At 38.6% G+C, this 14,982-nt stretch overlaps 1 long non-coding RNA gene across 1 annotated transcript in view; it reads left to right on the plus strand.

Annotated features, from left to right (window-relative positions):
- Window positions 1-7,032, plus strand: part of LOC132521006 (uncharacterized) — a 250,720-nt gene extending 243,688 nt beyond the window's left edge. Inside the window, exon 4 of the long non-coding RNA XR_009540679.1 lies at window positions 6,851-7,032. This is a non-coding gene — a long non-coding RNA (uncharacterized LOC132521006). The remainder of the gene's footprint in view (window positions 1-6,850) is intronic.
- The last annotated feature ends 7,950 nt before the right edge of the window (window positions 7,033-14,982 follow it).

The following is a 14,982-nucleotide window of genomic DNA, read 5'->3' on the forward strand; positions in this document are numbered from 1 at the left end:
AGCATGGAACTAATAAATGGTGGAACTTCCTTTCAGAGAAATCTGAATTTTAAATCTGATGCAAGATGCGAAGCCCATTAGAATAATAATAGTGCTATTATTATTCCCTCCTTTATGTACCAAGTGCTTTACAGATACTATCTTATTTAATCATTATGAGCTCATCAAGAGGTATTAATCTCAAGGAGTTGTAAAGATAAAGAAACAGGTAATGAGGAATAAGTAATTTTCCCAGTGTCCCCTAACTAGAGAAGGGGAGAACCATAAAACGAGTTTATGTATGTCTGATTCTAAAGATCTTTGATATATGTGAAGTCCTCACAGAAATTACTTTTACCTCTTTTATGTGTATTTGGGGATTGGGTTTTGTCTTCTTTAAGTGTTTGAACTTCTGAGTTCAGCTCTTTATACAGCAATTTATTGCTGTGTGCTCTTGAACAAGTTACTCAAGTGTTCCAAACTTCAGTTTCTTCATCTGTGAAATGGGGATGATTATGACAGAACCTACCTCATAGGGCTGTTTTAGAGATCCAGTGAGATAATTCTTATACACATCACAGTTCTTGCTACGTGAAAGTGCTCGGGCTGTGATAGCTGACATTGGTAGTATTAACAAAATTAAACACTGAGTAGAATGGTACTAAAGCTGTCAAATTGTAAATAATATTTAGCAAAATCAAAGCTATCCTGTAAATCTTTAAAGAAATCTCAGATCTTTAATACCAAACAAATAGTTACCTTTAAAGTTAGTTTCCACACAAAGAAAGCAATTCTGTACAGCTAAAGAGTGGGAATCCTCTTCACAAGTTAGGATTGGGAAGGCAGGTCTGTGACCCTACCTCTAGCAGAGACACTGCTCAAATAGTAGTTCTAAATAGATTGTAAGTCTTGTAGATGAGAAGGTCATGAGCTGAAAGGAAGACTTTGTAGATAAAATTTTAGCTAAATGAGGAGAGAATTTTAGCTAAATGAGGAGAATATTGAAATCATATCAAGCATCTTTTCTGATCACAATGCTATGAGATTAGAAATCAATTACAGGAAAAAAAATGTAAAAACCAGAAACACATGGAGGCTAAACAATATGTTACTAAATAACCAAGAGATCACTGAAGAAATCAAAGAGGAAATCGAAAAATACCTAGCGACAAATGATAATGAAAACATGACGATCCAAAACCTATGGGATGCAGCAAAAGCAGTTCTAACAGGGAAGTTTATAGCTATACAAGCCTACCTCAAGAAACAAGAAAAATCTCAAATAAACAACCTAACCTGATATGTAAAGCAATTAGAGAAAGAAGAACAAAGAAAACCCAAAGTTAGCAGAAGGAGAGAAATCATAAAGATCAGAGCAGAAATAAATGAAATAGAAACAAAGAAAACAATAGCAAAGATCAATAAAACTAAAGGTTGTTTTTGTGAGAATATAAACAAAATTGATAAACCATTAGCCAGACTCATCAAGAAAAAGACGGAGAGGACTCAAATCAATAAAATTAGAAATGAAAAAGGAGAAGTTACAACAGACACCGCAGAAATACAAAACATCCTAAGAGACTACTACAAGCAACTCTATGCCAATAAAATGGACAACCTGGAAGAAATGGACAAATTCTTAGAGAGGTATAACCTTCCAAGACTGAACCAGGAAGAAGTAGGAAATATGAACAGACCAATCACAAGTAATGAAATAGAAACTGTGATTAAAAATCTTCCACCAGGGCTTCCCTGGTGGCGCAGTGGTTGAGAGTCTGCCTGCTGATGCAGGGGACACGGGTTTGTGCCCCGGTCCGGGAAGATCCCACATGCCGCGGAGCGGCTGGGCCTGTGAGCCATGGCTGCTGAGCCTGTGTATCCGGAGCCTGTGCTCTGCAACGGGAGAGGCCACAACAGTGACAGGCCCACGTACCACAAAACAAAAACAAAAAATCTTCCACCAAAAAAAAGTCCAGGACCATATGGCTTCACAGGTGAATTCTATCAAATATTTAGAGAAGAGCTAACACCCATACTTCTCAAACTCTTCCAAAAATTTACAGAGGTAGGAACACTCCCAAGCTCATTCTATGAGGCCACCATCACCCTGATACCAAAACCAGACAAAGATGTTACAAAAAAAGAAAATTACAGACCAGTATCACTGATGAATATAGATACAAAAATCCTCAACAAAATGCTAGCAAACAGAATCCAACAACACATTAAAAGAATCATACACCATGATCCAGTGGGATTTATCCCAGGGATGGAAGGATTCTTCAATAAACACAAATCAATCAATGTGATACACCATATTAACAAATTGAAGAATAAAAACCATATGATCATCTCAATAGATGCAGAAAAAGCTTTTGACAAAATTCAACATCCATTTATGAAAAAAGTCTCCAGAAAGTGGACCTAGAGGGAACCTACCTCAACATAATATAGGCCATATACAACAAACCCACAACAAACATCATTCTCAATGGTGAAAAACTGAAAGCATTTCCTCTAAGATCAGGCACAAGACAAGGATGTCCACTCTCACCACTATTATTCAACATAGTTTTGGAAGTCCTAGCCATGGAAATCAGGGAAGAAAAAGAAATAAAAGGAATACAAATTGGAAAAGAAGAAGTAAAACTGTCACTGTTTGCAGATGATGTGATACTATACATAGAGAATCCTAAAGATGCCAACAGAAAACTACTAGAGCTAATCAATGAATTTGGTAAAGTTGCAAGATACAAAATTAATACACAGAACTCTCTTGCATTCCTATATACTAATGATGAAAAATCTGAAAGAGAAATTAAGGAAACACTCCCATTTACCATTGCAACCAAAGGAATAAAATACCTAGGAAAAAACCTACCTAGGGAGACAAAAGCCCTGTATACAGAAAACTATATGACACTGATGAAAGAAATTAAAGATGATACCAACAGATGGAGAGATATACCATGTTCTTGGACTGGAAGCATCAATTTTGTGAAAATGAGTGTACTACCCAAAGCAATCAACAGATTCAATGCAATCCCTATCAAATTACCAGTAGCATTTTTTACAGAACTAGAACAAAGAAGCTTAAAATTTGTATGGAGACACAAAAGACCCCGAATAGCCAAAGCAGTCTTGAGGGAAAAAAACAGAGCTGGAGGAATCAGACTCCCTGACTTCAGACTATACGATAAAGCTACAGTAATCAAGACCATATGGTAATGGCACAAAAACAGAAATATAGATCAATGGAACAAGATAGAAAGCCCAGAGATAAACCCATGCACGTATGGTCAACTAATGTATGACAAAGGAGGCAAGGATATACAATGGAGAAAAGACAGTCTCTTCAATAAGTGGTGCTGGGAAAACTGGATGGCTACATGTAAAAGAATAAAATAGAACATTCCCTAACACCATATACAAAAATAAACTCAAAATGGATTAGAGACCTAAATGTAAGACTGGATATTATAAAACTCTCAGAGGAAAACATAGGAAGAACACCCTTTGACATAAATCACAGCAAGATCTTTTTTGATCCACCTCCTAGAGTAATGGAACTAAAAACAAAAATATACAAATGGGACCGGATGAAACTTAAAAGTTTTTGCACAGCAAAGGAAACCATAAAGGAGATGAAAAGACAACCCTCAGAATGGGAGAAAGTATTTGGAAATGAATCAACAGACAAAGGATTAGTCTCCAAAATATATAAACAGCTCATGCAGCTCAATATTAAGAAAAACAAAAACCCAATCCAAAAATGGGCAGAAGACCTAAACAGACTTTTCTCCAGAGAAGACATACAGACGGCCAAGAAGCACATGAAAAGCTGCTTAACATCACTAATCATTAGAGAAATGCAAATCAAAACTACAATGAGTTATCACCTCACACCAGTCAGAATGGGCATCATCAGAAAATCTACAAACAACAAATGCTGGAGAGGGTGTGGAGAAAAGGGAACCCTCTTGCACTCTTGGTCAGAATGTAAATTGATCCAGCCACTGTGGAGAACAGTATGGAGGTTCCTTAGAAAACTAAAAATAGAATTACCTTATGACCCAGCAATCCCACTACTGGGCATATACCCAGAGAAAACCATAATTCAAAAAGACACATGCAGGCTTCCCTGGTGGCGCAGTGGTTGAGAGTCCGCCCGCCGATGCAGGGGACACGGGTTCGTGCCCTGGTCTGGGAAGATCCCACATGCCGTGGAGTGGCTGGGCCCGTGAGCCATGGCCACTGAGCCTGTGCGTCCGGAGCCTGTGCTCCACAGCGGGAGAGGCCACAACAGTGAGAGGCTCGCATACCGCAAAAAAAAAAAAAAAAAAGACACATGCACCCCAATGTTCATTGCAGCACATCTACAATAGCCAGGTCGTGGAAGCAACCTAAATGCCCATTGACAGATGAATGGATAAAGAAGATGTGGTACATATATACAATGGAATATTACTCAGCCATAAAAAGGAATGAAATTGGGTCATTTGTGGAGACATGGATGTATCTAGAGACTGTCATACAGAGTGAAGTAAGTCAGAAAGAGAAAAACAAATATCGTATATTAATGCATATATGTGGAACCTAGAAAAATGGTACAGGTGAACCGGTTTGCAGGGCAGAAATTGAGCCACAAATGTAGAGAACAAACATATGGACACCAAGGGGGGAAAGCAGCAGGGGGTGTGGTGGTGGTGTGATGAATTGGGAGATTGGGATTGACATGTATACAGTGGTGTGTATAAAATGGATGACTAATAAGAACCTGCTGTATAAAAAAATAAATAAAAGGAGAAAAAAATGATACCTCACACACAGAAAATCAATCTCAGCAATGTTTTATAGTTTTCGTTTTAGAGTTGTTGTTTAAAAAAAAAATTGTGCAAAGAACTTGAATAGACATTTCTCTAAAGAAGACCTACAAGTGGCCAATAGGTATATGAAAAGATGCTCAACATCTCTATTCGTCAGAGAAATGCAAATCAAAACCACAAAGAGATATCACCTCATATCTGCTAGGATGACTATTACTTAAAAATAATTTTTTTAAAAAAAGAAAAGGTAAGTGTTGAGGAGGTTGTGGAAAATAGGAAACCCTTGTATACTATTGGTGGGAATGCAAATTGGTGTAGCCACTACAGAAAATAGTATGGAGATTCCTTAAAAAATTAAATATAGAACTACCATATGATTCAGCAATCCCACTTTGTATATATATGCATAGAAATTGAAATCATGATGTCAAAGACATCTCTGAACTCCCATGTTCATTGCAACACTATTCCCAAAACTTAGACATGGAAGCAAGCTAAATGTCCGTTGATGACTGAATGGATAAAGAAAATGTTTAATATATACATATATAAGAGAAAGAGAGAAAGAAGGGAAATGTAGAGTTATTTTATTAGATGGCAAGCATAATATTTTGGAATAGGGTCACGTCTTAATCGTGTTGAGGTTTTTCTGAATCTAATATTGCCTGGCACACAGTAGAAGTTTAGTGTATATTTGGGGGAATATGAAATAACCAACTTTCCATGGCAACCCTATGGTTTTATAAAGACCAAAATTTACACTGTAATTATTTTTGCAAAGTTTCTTTTTTGTGTCCCAGAGCAAGTTACTTAAAACATAAATTGAGCCCCAAAACAACAGGGCCAGGTTTGAGGTAGGGAGATTCAAATTGCATGTTGCTAAGAAACACTGTCTGATAATTTGGTTTCTCAATTCAAGGAGCATGCCTTTAACTTATCCTCTTTCTTGGAAATCTTAAATGAGTTAGGACCAGTTTCCACGCAATTGGCCTGCTATTTTTCCCTTTCTTAGAATTGAGTATGGTATGTGAAAAGGAAGTGGGAAGAGACCAAGTGCACTGATACAGAAGTTCATGTTGAATATGGGTAGAAATGACATTGGCTAGCCTGGTTTGAAGTTATTTCAAATTTTCTTTCTCTTTATTCAATACATGTTTATTAAGGAGTGAGCTATATATTGGGTGGACCAAAAAGTGCCTTTGGTTTTTTAAGTAAAAATAAACGACATAGTTTTCATTTTCACCAAGAACTTTATTGAACAACGTATTGTTCCACTACCTTCTGCCATTTTTCAGGCAGCTTCATAATTCCATCTTCCCAAAACTTTTTATCTTTCTGAGGAAAGAACTGTTCCAGGTGCCTTTTACAGTCTTCAAGGGAATTGAAATTTTTTCCATTAAGAGAATTTTGTAAAGACCGAAATAAATGGAAATCCAAAGGTGCAGTGTCTGATGGATACAGCAGATGAATCAGAATTTCCCAGACAAGCTGTAACGGTTTGTGCCTGGTCATCAAAGAAACGTGCCGTCTTGCATTATCCTGATGGAAGATTATCCATTTTCTGTTGACTAATTTTGGATGCTTTTTGTCGAGTGCCGCTTTCAGTTGGTCTAATTGGGAGCAGTACTTGGAATTAATCGTTTGGTTTTTTGGAAGGAGCTCATAATAGAGGACTCCCTTCCAATTCCACCATATACACAACATCACCTTCTTTGGATGAAGACCGGCCTTTGGTGTGGTTGTTGGTGGTTCATTTCGCTTGCCCCACAATCTCTTCTGTTGCATGTTATCGTACAGTATCCATCGCCCATCACAATTTGTTTTAAAAACGGAACGTTTGCATTACGTTTCAGTAGAGCATCGTATGTGGAAATGTGGTCAAGGTTTTTTTGCCTAACTTATGTGGAACCCAAACGTCAAAGTAATTCGCGTAACGAATCTGGTACAAATGACTTTCAGTGCTTGGTTTGGATATTTCGAGTATGTTGGCTATCTCCTGCGTGGTATAACGTTGATTGCTCTCAATTATTGTTTGGATTTGATAGCTATCGACTTCAACTGGTCTACTTGACTGTGGAGCATCGTCCAGCAAGAAATCTCCAGCACAAAACTTCGCAAACCACTTTTGACGCATCTGATCAGTCACAGCACCTTCTCCATACACTGCACAAATCTTCTTTGGCTTTTCAGCTGCGTTTTTACCTTTCTTGAAATAATAAAGCATAATATGCTGAAAATGTTGCTTTTTTTCTTCCATCTTCAATATTAAAATGGCTACACAAAAATTCACCAATTATGATAAGTCTTTTATTTTTTAATGCACTCTGATATGACAGCTGTCACATACAATCTAACAAAATTGTTTTGAATGAAGTTAAAGACAACTAAGTACTACTAGAGCCATCTTACAGAAAAAACCGAACGAACATTTTGGCCAGCCCAATATAAGCAAGGTGCTCAGTGCTAGGGTCAGAAAAATGAACAAAGGAGGGTTCCACACTCTATGAGATCACAGACCAGTGGAAAAAATCAAGATGAATGATTGAACAGATGATTAGTCAGAGTTAGTTCTATTATTTTTCATCAATTAATTTCTATATTAATAATTATTACCATGAATAGGGATCTGGTACTTTATAGGTATTTTACCATTTACACCCTCAGGGTAAGTATTCTCATTTCATAGCAGTGGAAACCAAGGCTTAGAGAGCATATGCCACCGACCCGGCAAGGGTGGAGTTAGGATTTGGACATATTCTGTGTGACTTCCTAGTCTGTGATCTTTCAAAGAGAGTCCACTACTATCCAAGACGGACTTTAGCCAAACTTCTCAGCCCATAACACCAATGTATAATTTTATAAACCATGCCCAAGGTAAAAAACTTCAAAGGAGCTTTCAGCTCATGTTCCCTTGCTTCGGTAATTTTTAATTTATACTTTCTTAAACTCCAATAAGTAATTACCAAACACACAGAGGGAAAATAAGTCGGATTTGTTTTGTGTTAGCCATGTGTTTCCATTTAACATTTCCGTGTGAGGAGGTGATGAGGATGGTTGCAAGCAGCACACATGTGGTGATTTTGCACATAACGTCACGTGCTGAGTCTGTGTTCTGCCGGGAAGCCTCAGCTGCTCTCTGAAGCTGTGCTTCCTGCTTAGCAGAGTCATGCAAAGGCTTTCTTTATGCCAACTCCATCTCCTTGACAATTCGAGTAGGTGGTTGGCTTGGGCTCTATGAGCCTTGTGTTCTGTTCAGTGTTACAAACATGTTTTGGCTCTCTACTGTGTTAAGATACTGGGTTAGGTGCTGGGAGAGCTATGGTTCTTGGTCCCTTGCTGTCCTGTAGCTTTCTTTCTGGTTGGGGGAGACCCTCTGATGACTAAGGGCACAGCTGAAGCTAAGAGAAGTCAGAGGGCAGTCCTATAAGAAAGTGACCTGCAACGGCTCCAAAGGAATATTATTGGCAAAGGGGAGCTGACTTCCTGGTAGAAAAATGAAGAAAAGAAGCTGGACTTATTGACTCTGTTATGGAGGCTTCATTTGCCATTGCACTTCTGTTTACTCCTCAAGACAACAATGTGACAGATGGGCATTTTAAATTTTTTTTAATTAAAAAAGTAATACAAGTATAACTAAAAGTTAAAATCACGTTAGAGCATATACATCTCATCGCACACCTCCGGTTTCCATCCCCAAGAGCAACCAGAGTAAATGGTTTCTTCTATATTTTTCTGGTAACTTCCTAATTAAATATATGTGCATTTCTCTGTGAATACATCCTTTATTTTAATACAAAGGGGAATACACTAAAATACCCTGTTGTGCATCTGACATTTTTCACTTAACAATATATCCCAAGGTAATGTTCATGACAATAAGTACATATGGCTTCACCTCTTTTATTTTAGTCGTTACACAGTTTACAATATATATGTTGGAACTTTGAGGGGATCCAATAAATAGCACCCCTCTTCCCCTGCCCCCTGCTCCCACATTCTGAATAATTTGAGAACAAACAAATGGATGGCACATGGAGGCCACAGATTTAATTTTATTTCAGATAGAGGCCAGAACCAGAGGCTGGGGTTTTACGTGACTAGTCAAGTAGGCTTGTTAATACTTAACCTGCCTATGTAGAGCCCATCTGTGTAGCCTAGCACAGTTCTCCAAATGAAGAGCAAAACTGATCCAAGACCTACCACTTAGATATGTTATGCCACTTTACCAGGGGTGGAGAGACTGAAGGGCAGGTGAGAGGCCATTGGGGTGCTTAAAAAATCCCTTTCCATGGAACTCAGGAGTGGGGAGAAGGCACTCCTTTCTGACAGTATAAACAAAATATCCTTAATTGAGCTAGTCCCCTACTGATGGATGTTTCGGTTAATTCCATTCCTGCTATTGGGCGTACACGTTTATTATTCTCTTTTAAAACAAAAGGAAACAGGTTCCGAGAGGTTAAGTGTTCAGATTGAGAGCTAGTAAGGGGCAGAGCCAGGACTCTGATTCATGTCTGATGTCAAGGCCCAGGCTGTTTCCACTTTCCACAGTCCCTACTCCTCACCCAATTACTAACATGTGTATGAAACATCAGTAACAGCCTATGAGTCCATTTTAGTTAAATCCTATTAGTTCCTCACAATCCTCACGTGAGGTGGCTGAGGCAGGAACTATGCTCTCCATTTTATAGAAAAGTCAACTAAGTTTTAGAGAGGTTGTTACTTCCTTACCTAGCACCACTAGTTAATGATGAGGTTTAAGACTCAACCTCCACTTTTCTCACTTCAGGTTCTTCTCCTCCACCTTAGGGAGCCCTGAACCAGGCAGAAAAATATGGAGTGCAGACCAAGAGGAGGGAGTAGTGTTATCAAAGCCATGTTGGTGGAAAAGGGTCTAAGTATTTGCTCTAAGAATGACAAAGGGTCTCCTTCTAATGTGTAGCATATGCCCTTCCTAGGTATGCCTGTGGGTGGTCTGCGCATCAGAACTACCTGGGAAATGTTTAAAATTCAAATTCCTATGCCCCAGTCAGGGAAGAAATCAGGAATCTGCATTTTGACAAGATACCTAGGATATTCTGATGGAAGATAGTCTATGAATCAGGGAAGGGATGCTTTGGGGAACTTTTTAAAGTTTTAAGCTTTTTGGGATACAGTGAATGACTCATAATCAGAATTGTTTCTTGAGGTAGTGTGTTAATGTGGAAGGAACTAGCTAAACCCACGTTGATTCCTATTGCACCATCATTAGCTGAATCAACTGGGGAAAGTGATGAACTCACTGAATCTCAGCCAGCTCCCATACAGCACAATCTGTTGTGAGGATTAAATGAGATCATATAGAAAAAGCCTGCCCTTCAGATCCTCCATAACTGTTACTTCCTCTCCATTTCTTCTAGTATTTCTTTCAATAATCTTCCCCATCTCCTCTACCTGTGACTTCTCTGAATTCCTTATCTTCCCATTGCTATTGCTTAAGGTCCCTGCTACAGAAAAGAGCACAGATGCCCAACAGGGTGAGGCTTGCCTTAACCAGGCTGCTGCATTGATGGGCCTTGTTACTCGACTTGTTCTATAAGATCCCCGGAATGGGAAAAGCAAAGCACAATTACTGTGTCCCTTCTCAGAGGACATGTGCACTGATTCATTAACAAAGTGTTACATTAAAAAGGTTCGCACTGGAATGGGATTTTTCTTGTATTCCCTAAGTGTCTTGGAATGAGATATATGGTCCTAGAACCAATTGATGTGAAATTATATTTTCAAATTTGCAAACCTCAATGTGCAATTGACCTGAATTTTTATCTTACAGAAAATAATTCACTCATCATGAACAATCATTTTAAAAGAAAAATAGCAAAGAGAAAGTACGCTTATAGAAATTACTTTTTTCTTGTAACAAAACTAATACACATTTGTAGTTGGATATTTAGAAAACATGAAGAAAAGGAGAAAATGAAAAGCACAGAGAAAATAAAAAGTCCCAAGAGATTATCACTGTGTACGCTTTGATGTGTGTATCTATCTACTCATTGAGTAAACCTGGAGGAGCCAGAAATGGAATCATTATGCACATACTTTTATTTTGCTTAAAAAATATAGCATAGGGCCTTCCCTGGTGGCGCAGTGGTTGAGAGTCCGCCTGCCGATGCAGGGGACACAGATTCGTGCCCCGGTCCGGGAAGATCCCACATGCCGCGGAACGCCTGGGCCCGTGAGCCATGGCCGCTGAGCCTGCGCGTCCGGAGCCTGTGCTCCGCAACAGGAGAGGCCACAACAGTGAGAGGCCCGCATACCGCAAACAAACAAACAAAAAAATATATAGCATACACCAGTACTTCTCAAACTTTAATGTGCATAGGAATCATTTGGGGACTTTGTTAAAATGCAGATTCTGATTCAGTAGGTCTGGGCTGGGGCCTGGAACTCTGCATATCGCCTATCTAACAAGCTCCACGGAATGCCCATGCTGCCAGACCAGGGAGCACCCTTTGAAAGGCAGCAGGTGTGTACACCACTCTGTGGCATTACTGATTCCCTACCAACAGATTGTTAATTGCTGCAAGTATTCCATTATACCGTACATGTAACTCAACAAGCCATATTGTCTAGTTAGGTTTATTCCTTGATTTTTATTATATTATAGAAGGAACTATGATCAACATTCATAAAGAGAAATCTTAACACAACTCCACTGAGATTTCTTTCAGGTAATTTCCTTAAAATGGAAGTGCTTCATGAAAATTATTCTGAATTTTAAGGCAATTCATACATATCACCAGCTAGCTGTTAGGGGGGAAAAAAGTAGTTTTGAAAAGTGAGTGTTAACTAATTAGTTATATTACCCTGACCTGAAATATTTTTCAGCTTGTCCCCTTATCCTTTCCTAGGGAGCAGTCATTCCCGTCTCCATGGTAACCCCATCACGTTCTCTTGTATCTTTCTCAGTATTCTATTACTGGTGTTTTCTGACAAGTGTGTCTGCCCCTAGCTGGCCAACGCATTAGCCTCAGTGCCGAGCACCATGCTAGACATTCAAGAAACGATAGAAGAGTGAACAGTCAAATGAAAGCATATGTCTTTCAATATATAAATACTTGTTAGAGCACTATAATGGGGGCAGTATCAATTTCTTTTCTACCACAATAGATACTTTTATATTAAAACCCAACACATATTAAAACCCAAAGGTGAGAAATTATTTGCTGCTTTTTATGGAAAATCACCCACAGCAGCCTTTGGTGTTAAATGATTTCCTTTTATAAAGCAGCCCATGTCTGTGCATATCTGGTTATAGTTTCAAAGCTGTTTGCACCAAAACCTGTGGGCTATTATCTTACTGAGAGCTTTATTAACAGCATTATGTAGTAACATTCATATAATATTGCTCATGATATAAAAATGCTCATATAATATTTTGCAAATCTATCCCATATGGATTGTGTCCTTATAATTGTTTATCATGGATTGTTTTACATTTTTTGATTTTTAAGAATATTGCATTAAATATTATTTACCTTGATTATCAAGGTTTTTTGTACCCCCTTAAATTGTATACCCAAAGTGAGTGCCTCTTTTCCCTCACCCCAGTTCTGGTCCTATAGGTTAACTGTAACTTCTTAAGATTTTGAGTGGGTAAGTGAAATTTGTAACTTAAAATTTGTACACTTTTAAGTAATATCACTCAATATTTGCTTGATTTATCACTTGTCTATTTAATTATTTTTATTCTAGATGTTCCTATCTAATCGGGCACCTGTTCAAATCACTGTACTTGTGGGGTTGGCTGGAATTGGTGCTTGCTTTCCATAGGCAAGAAAAGGGGACATTTTTGAGACAGAGCTATTCATACTAATGCTTACCTTTATCAATTCAGGGTTCTTCCTTTTGTTCAATTACTGACTTATGAAATGTTTTGACTCCTGTTGTGTGTGATAAGAACTGTGATAGGTAAGTGTTATATATGAAAAAAAAAAGAGTAAAACATAACATAAGTAATATTTACCTGCAAGTTGCTCCCCATTTGATAGTGGAGCCAGTCACCTTAAGATAAAATTAAATCCAGGGTTTAAATGGGAGCAGGGAGGAAAGGCAGGGACACCTGGAATGCAGGGAAGATGCCTTGGTCATGCTTAAGTTGTCTCTTCCAGAAGAAGTGAGTTTTGTGTTCTGTTACCCTCAAAACTAATTCTCTCCCCCCCCACCCCGCATTTAGTCTATAGCCATTATCCTGGGAGGACTTTAGGTGCTTTGGCCAGTGCTCATTTAATCTAAGTTAAGTTTTACAAAACAAAACCTGGAGTGTATTTGTATGAGCAGGAAGTATTGCTGTATTGAAGCCCATATGGCATCATGCGTACGTTGAGAATCACCATGTCTGCTGAATTATGTTGTCACTGACTTTGAAGTTATCATTGATGAGCAGCAGCTGTTGCCAGGAATAGTAAATCACATCCCACGATTTTATAAGAAATGGTATTATGGCTTTTCAAAGAACTTAGTTTTAATAGAAGGGACAAGTCATCACCCCCACGTTATTTATAGGAAGGGTATAGATTGATTTATATTATTTATTTTTGGCAATATTAATTTGATTTAAAAATATTTATTGAGTGTTCACTATGTGCCCAAATCCCTATTTTCAAATAGCTTAAAATCCGTTTGGGAAAAATACATGTCCACAGCCATCCAGAGTTCAAAGCTCAATGTTTCATGTGGTTTCAAGCAGCTTGGATGGGAGAGAGGGGGGTAAACAATTAAGTTTAGACTGGCGATGGGGAAGAAAAGAGGACTCTGTAAAGAAGAGGACATTTGAGTTGGGCTTTGATGACTGCGCAGGTTTGGTTTTGTCTGGTTTTGTTTTAGAAGATAAAGTAGGGAAAGGAATTCGATGCTAGGAAAATAACATGGGCACAAGAATCATGAAAATTAATGCCAGTTCATGGAACTGAGAAGTATCAATAAATAAGTGTTGCTGTTGATCAGTGCTGCTTAATCCTGGCTGCACAATGGACTCACCTGGGGAGTCTTAAGAACGCTGGTGCCTGAGTTTCACCCCCAAGAGGTCCTGATTTAACTGGTCTTTGGTATGGCTTGTGCACTGGGATTTTGAAAAGGTCCTCAAGTTATTCTAATATGCAGCCAAGGTTGAGAACCTCTTCTGTAGAGTAATATATTTAGAATGGTGCTATGAGGCAGAGAAAAAAAAAAGAAAAGAAATTGTATTTTCTTGGGCTGAAATATCCTGTACTGTAATTCTTACAAAGGAGCACAGAGACTTTAAAAGAATATGCTTATTAGGTCCGTGTGCAAGAAGTTAAGGGTCAGGGATCAAATTTACATTTACAAATGAAAAAATGAGATCGTCAAAGGAGGCTTGTGACTACAGTAACAAGACAAGTCCCTAGAACTCACGATGAGAAAGGACAGGGTTTGAGGTAAGGAGAGAGAAATTTGATTAAAGAAGCAAAGGAATGTTAGTGAAATGAGAAGTCAGTTCTTTGGTTTTTCTAATGGCTGTCTTTGGCTTGAATTGTGAATGTATGGAAATTTCATCTAAAACGACTCCTTTTACCCCTTCTTTCCATCAACTACCAAATGTGTACGTGGGATAAGTACACAGAAAAACAGTGAATCGTCTTGGTGGGTGGTCTTTTTCCAGAGTGCATGGTGGGGAAGGACTAAGCCACTGTGATAACCCTCTCACCCCATTACTCTCCTGGATCAAGACTTCCTGGAGCCTTGAATGGGTCCTGCCTCCTCACCATGCAAATCCTATCAATTCTGCCTCACAATAGATCCCACATTCTGTCAGAGGAGACAAAATGAAAACTCCTCTTCCAAAAATTGGATAAATAAAAGTGCCCACAGGGAAATCTTTTTCTCTCAAAAGATAAATACTTCCAAGCCAGTATATCTTAACTTTTTAAACTGTTCTAAGACTCAACCATGCTTCAAATCCATTCATTCATACCATGTGCTCCCCATTCCCTGCCCTAGTTACAATTCGCTGCACCCGACTGTGGACTTTGTAAGGTCTGGATGGAACCTAGCACAGTGCTGGATATGTATTTATTAAACGTTGATTGAAAATTACCCTACATGCTTCCCAGCACATAGTTCCTATTTTGTTTCCCTTTCTGCCTGTCTTTTCAACATGTGACTTCTGAGTAACACTGAC

The sequence above is a fragment of the Lagenorhynchus albirostris genome, chromosome 5 (assembly GCF_949774975.1).
Source record: "Lagenorhynchus albirostris chromosome 5, mLagAlb1.1, whole genome shotgun sequence".
Classification (NCBI taxonomy): Eukaryota; Metazoa; Chordata; class Mammalia; order Artiodactyla; family Delphinidae; genus Lagenorhynchus; species Lagenorhynchus albirostris.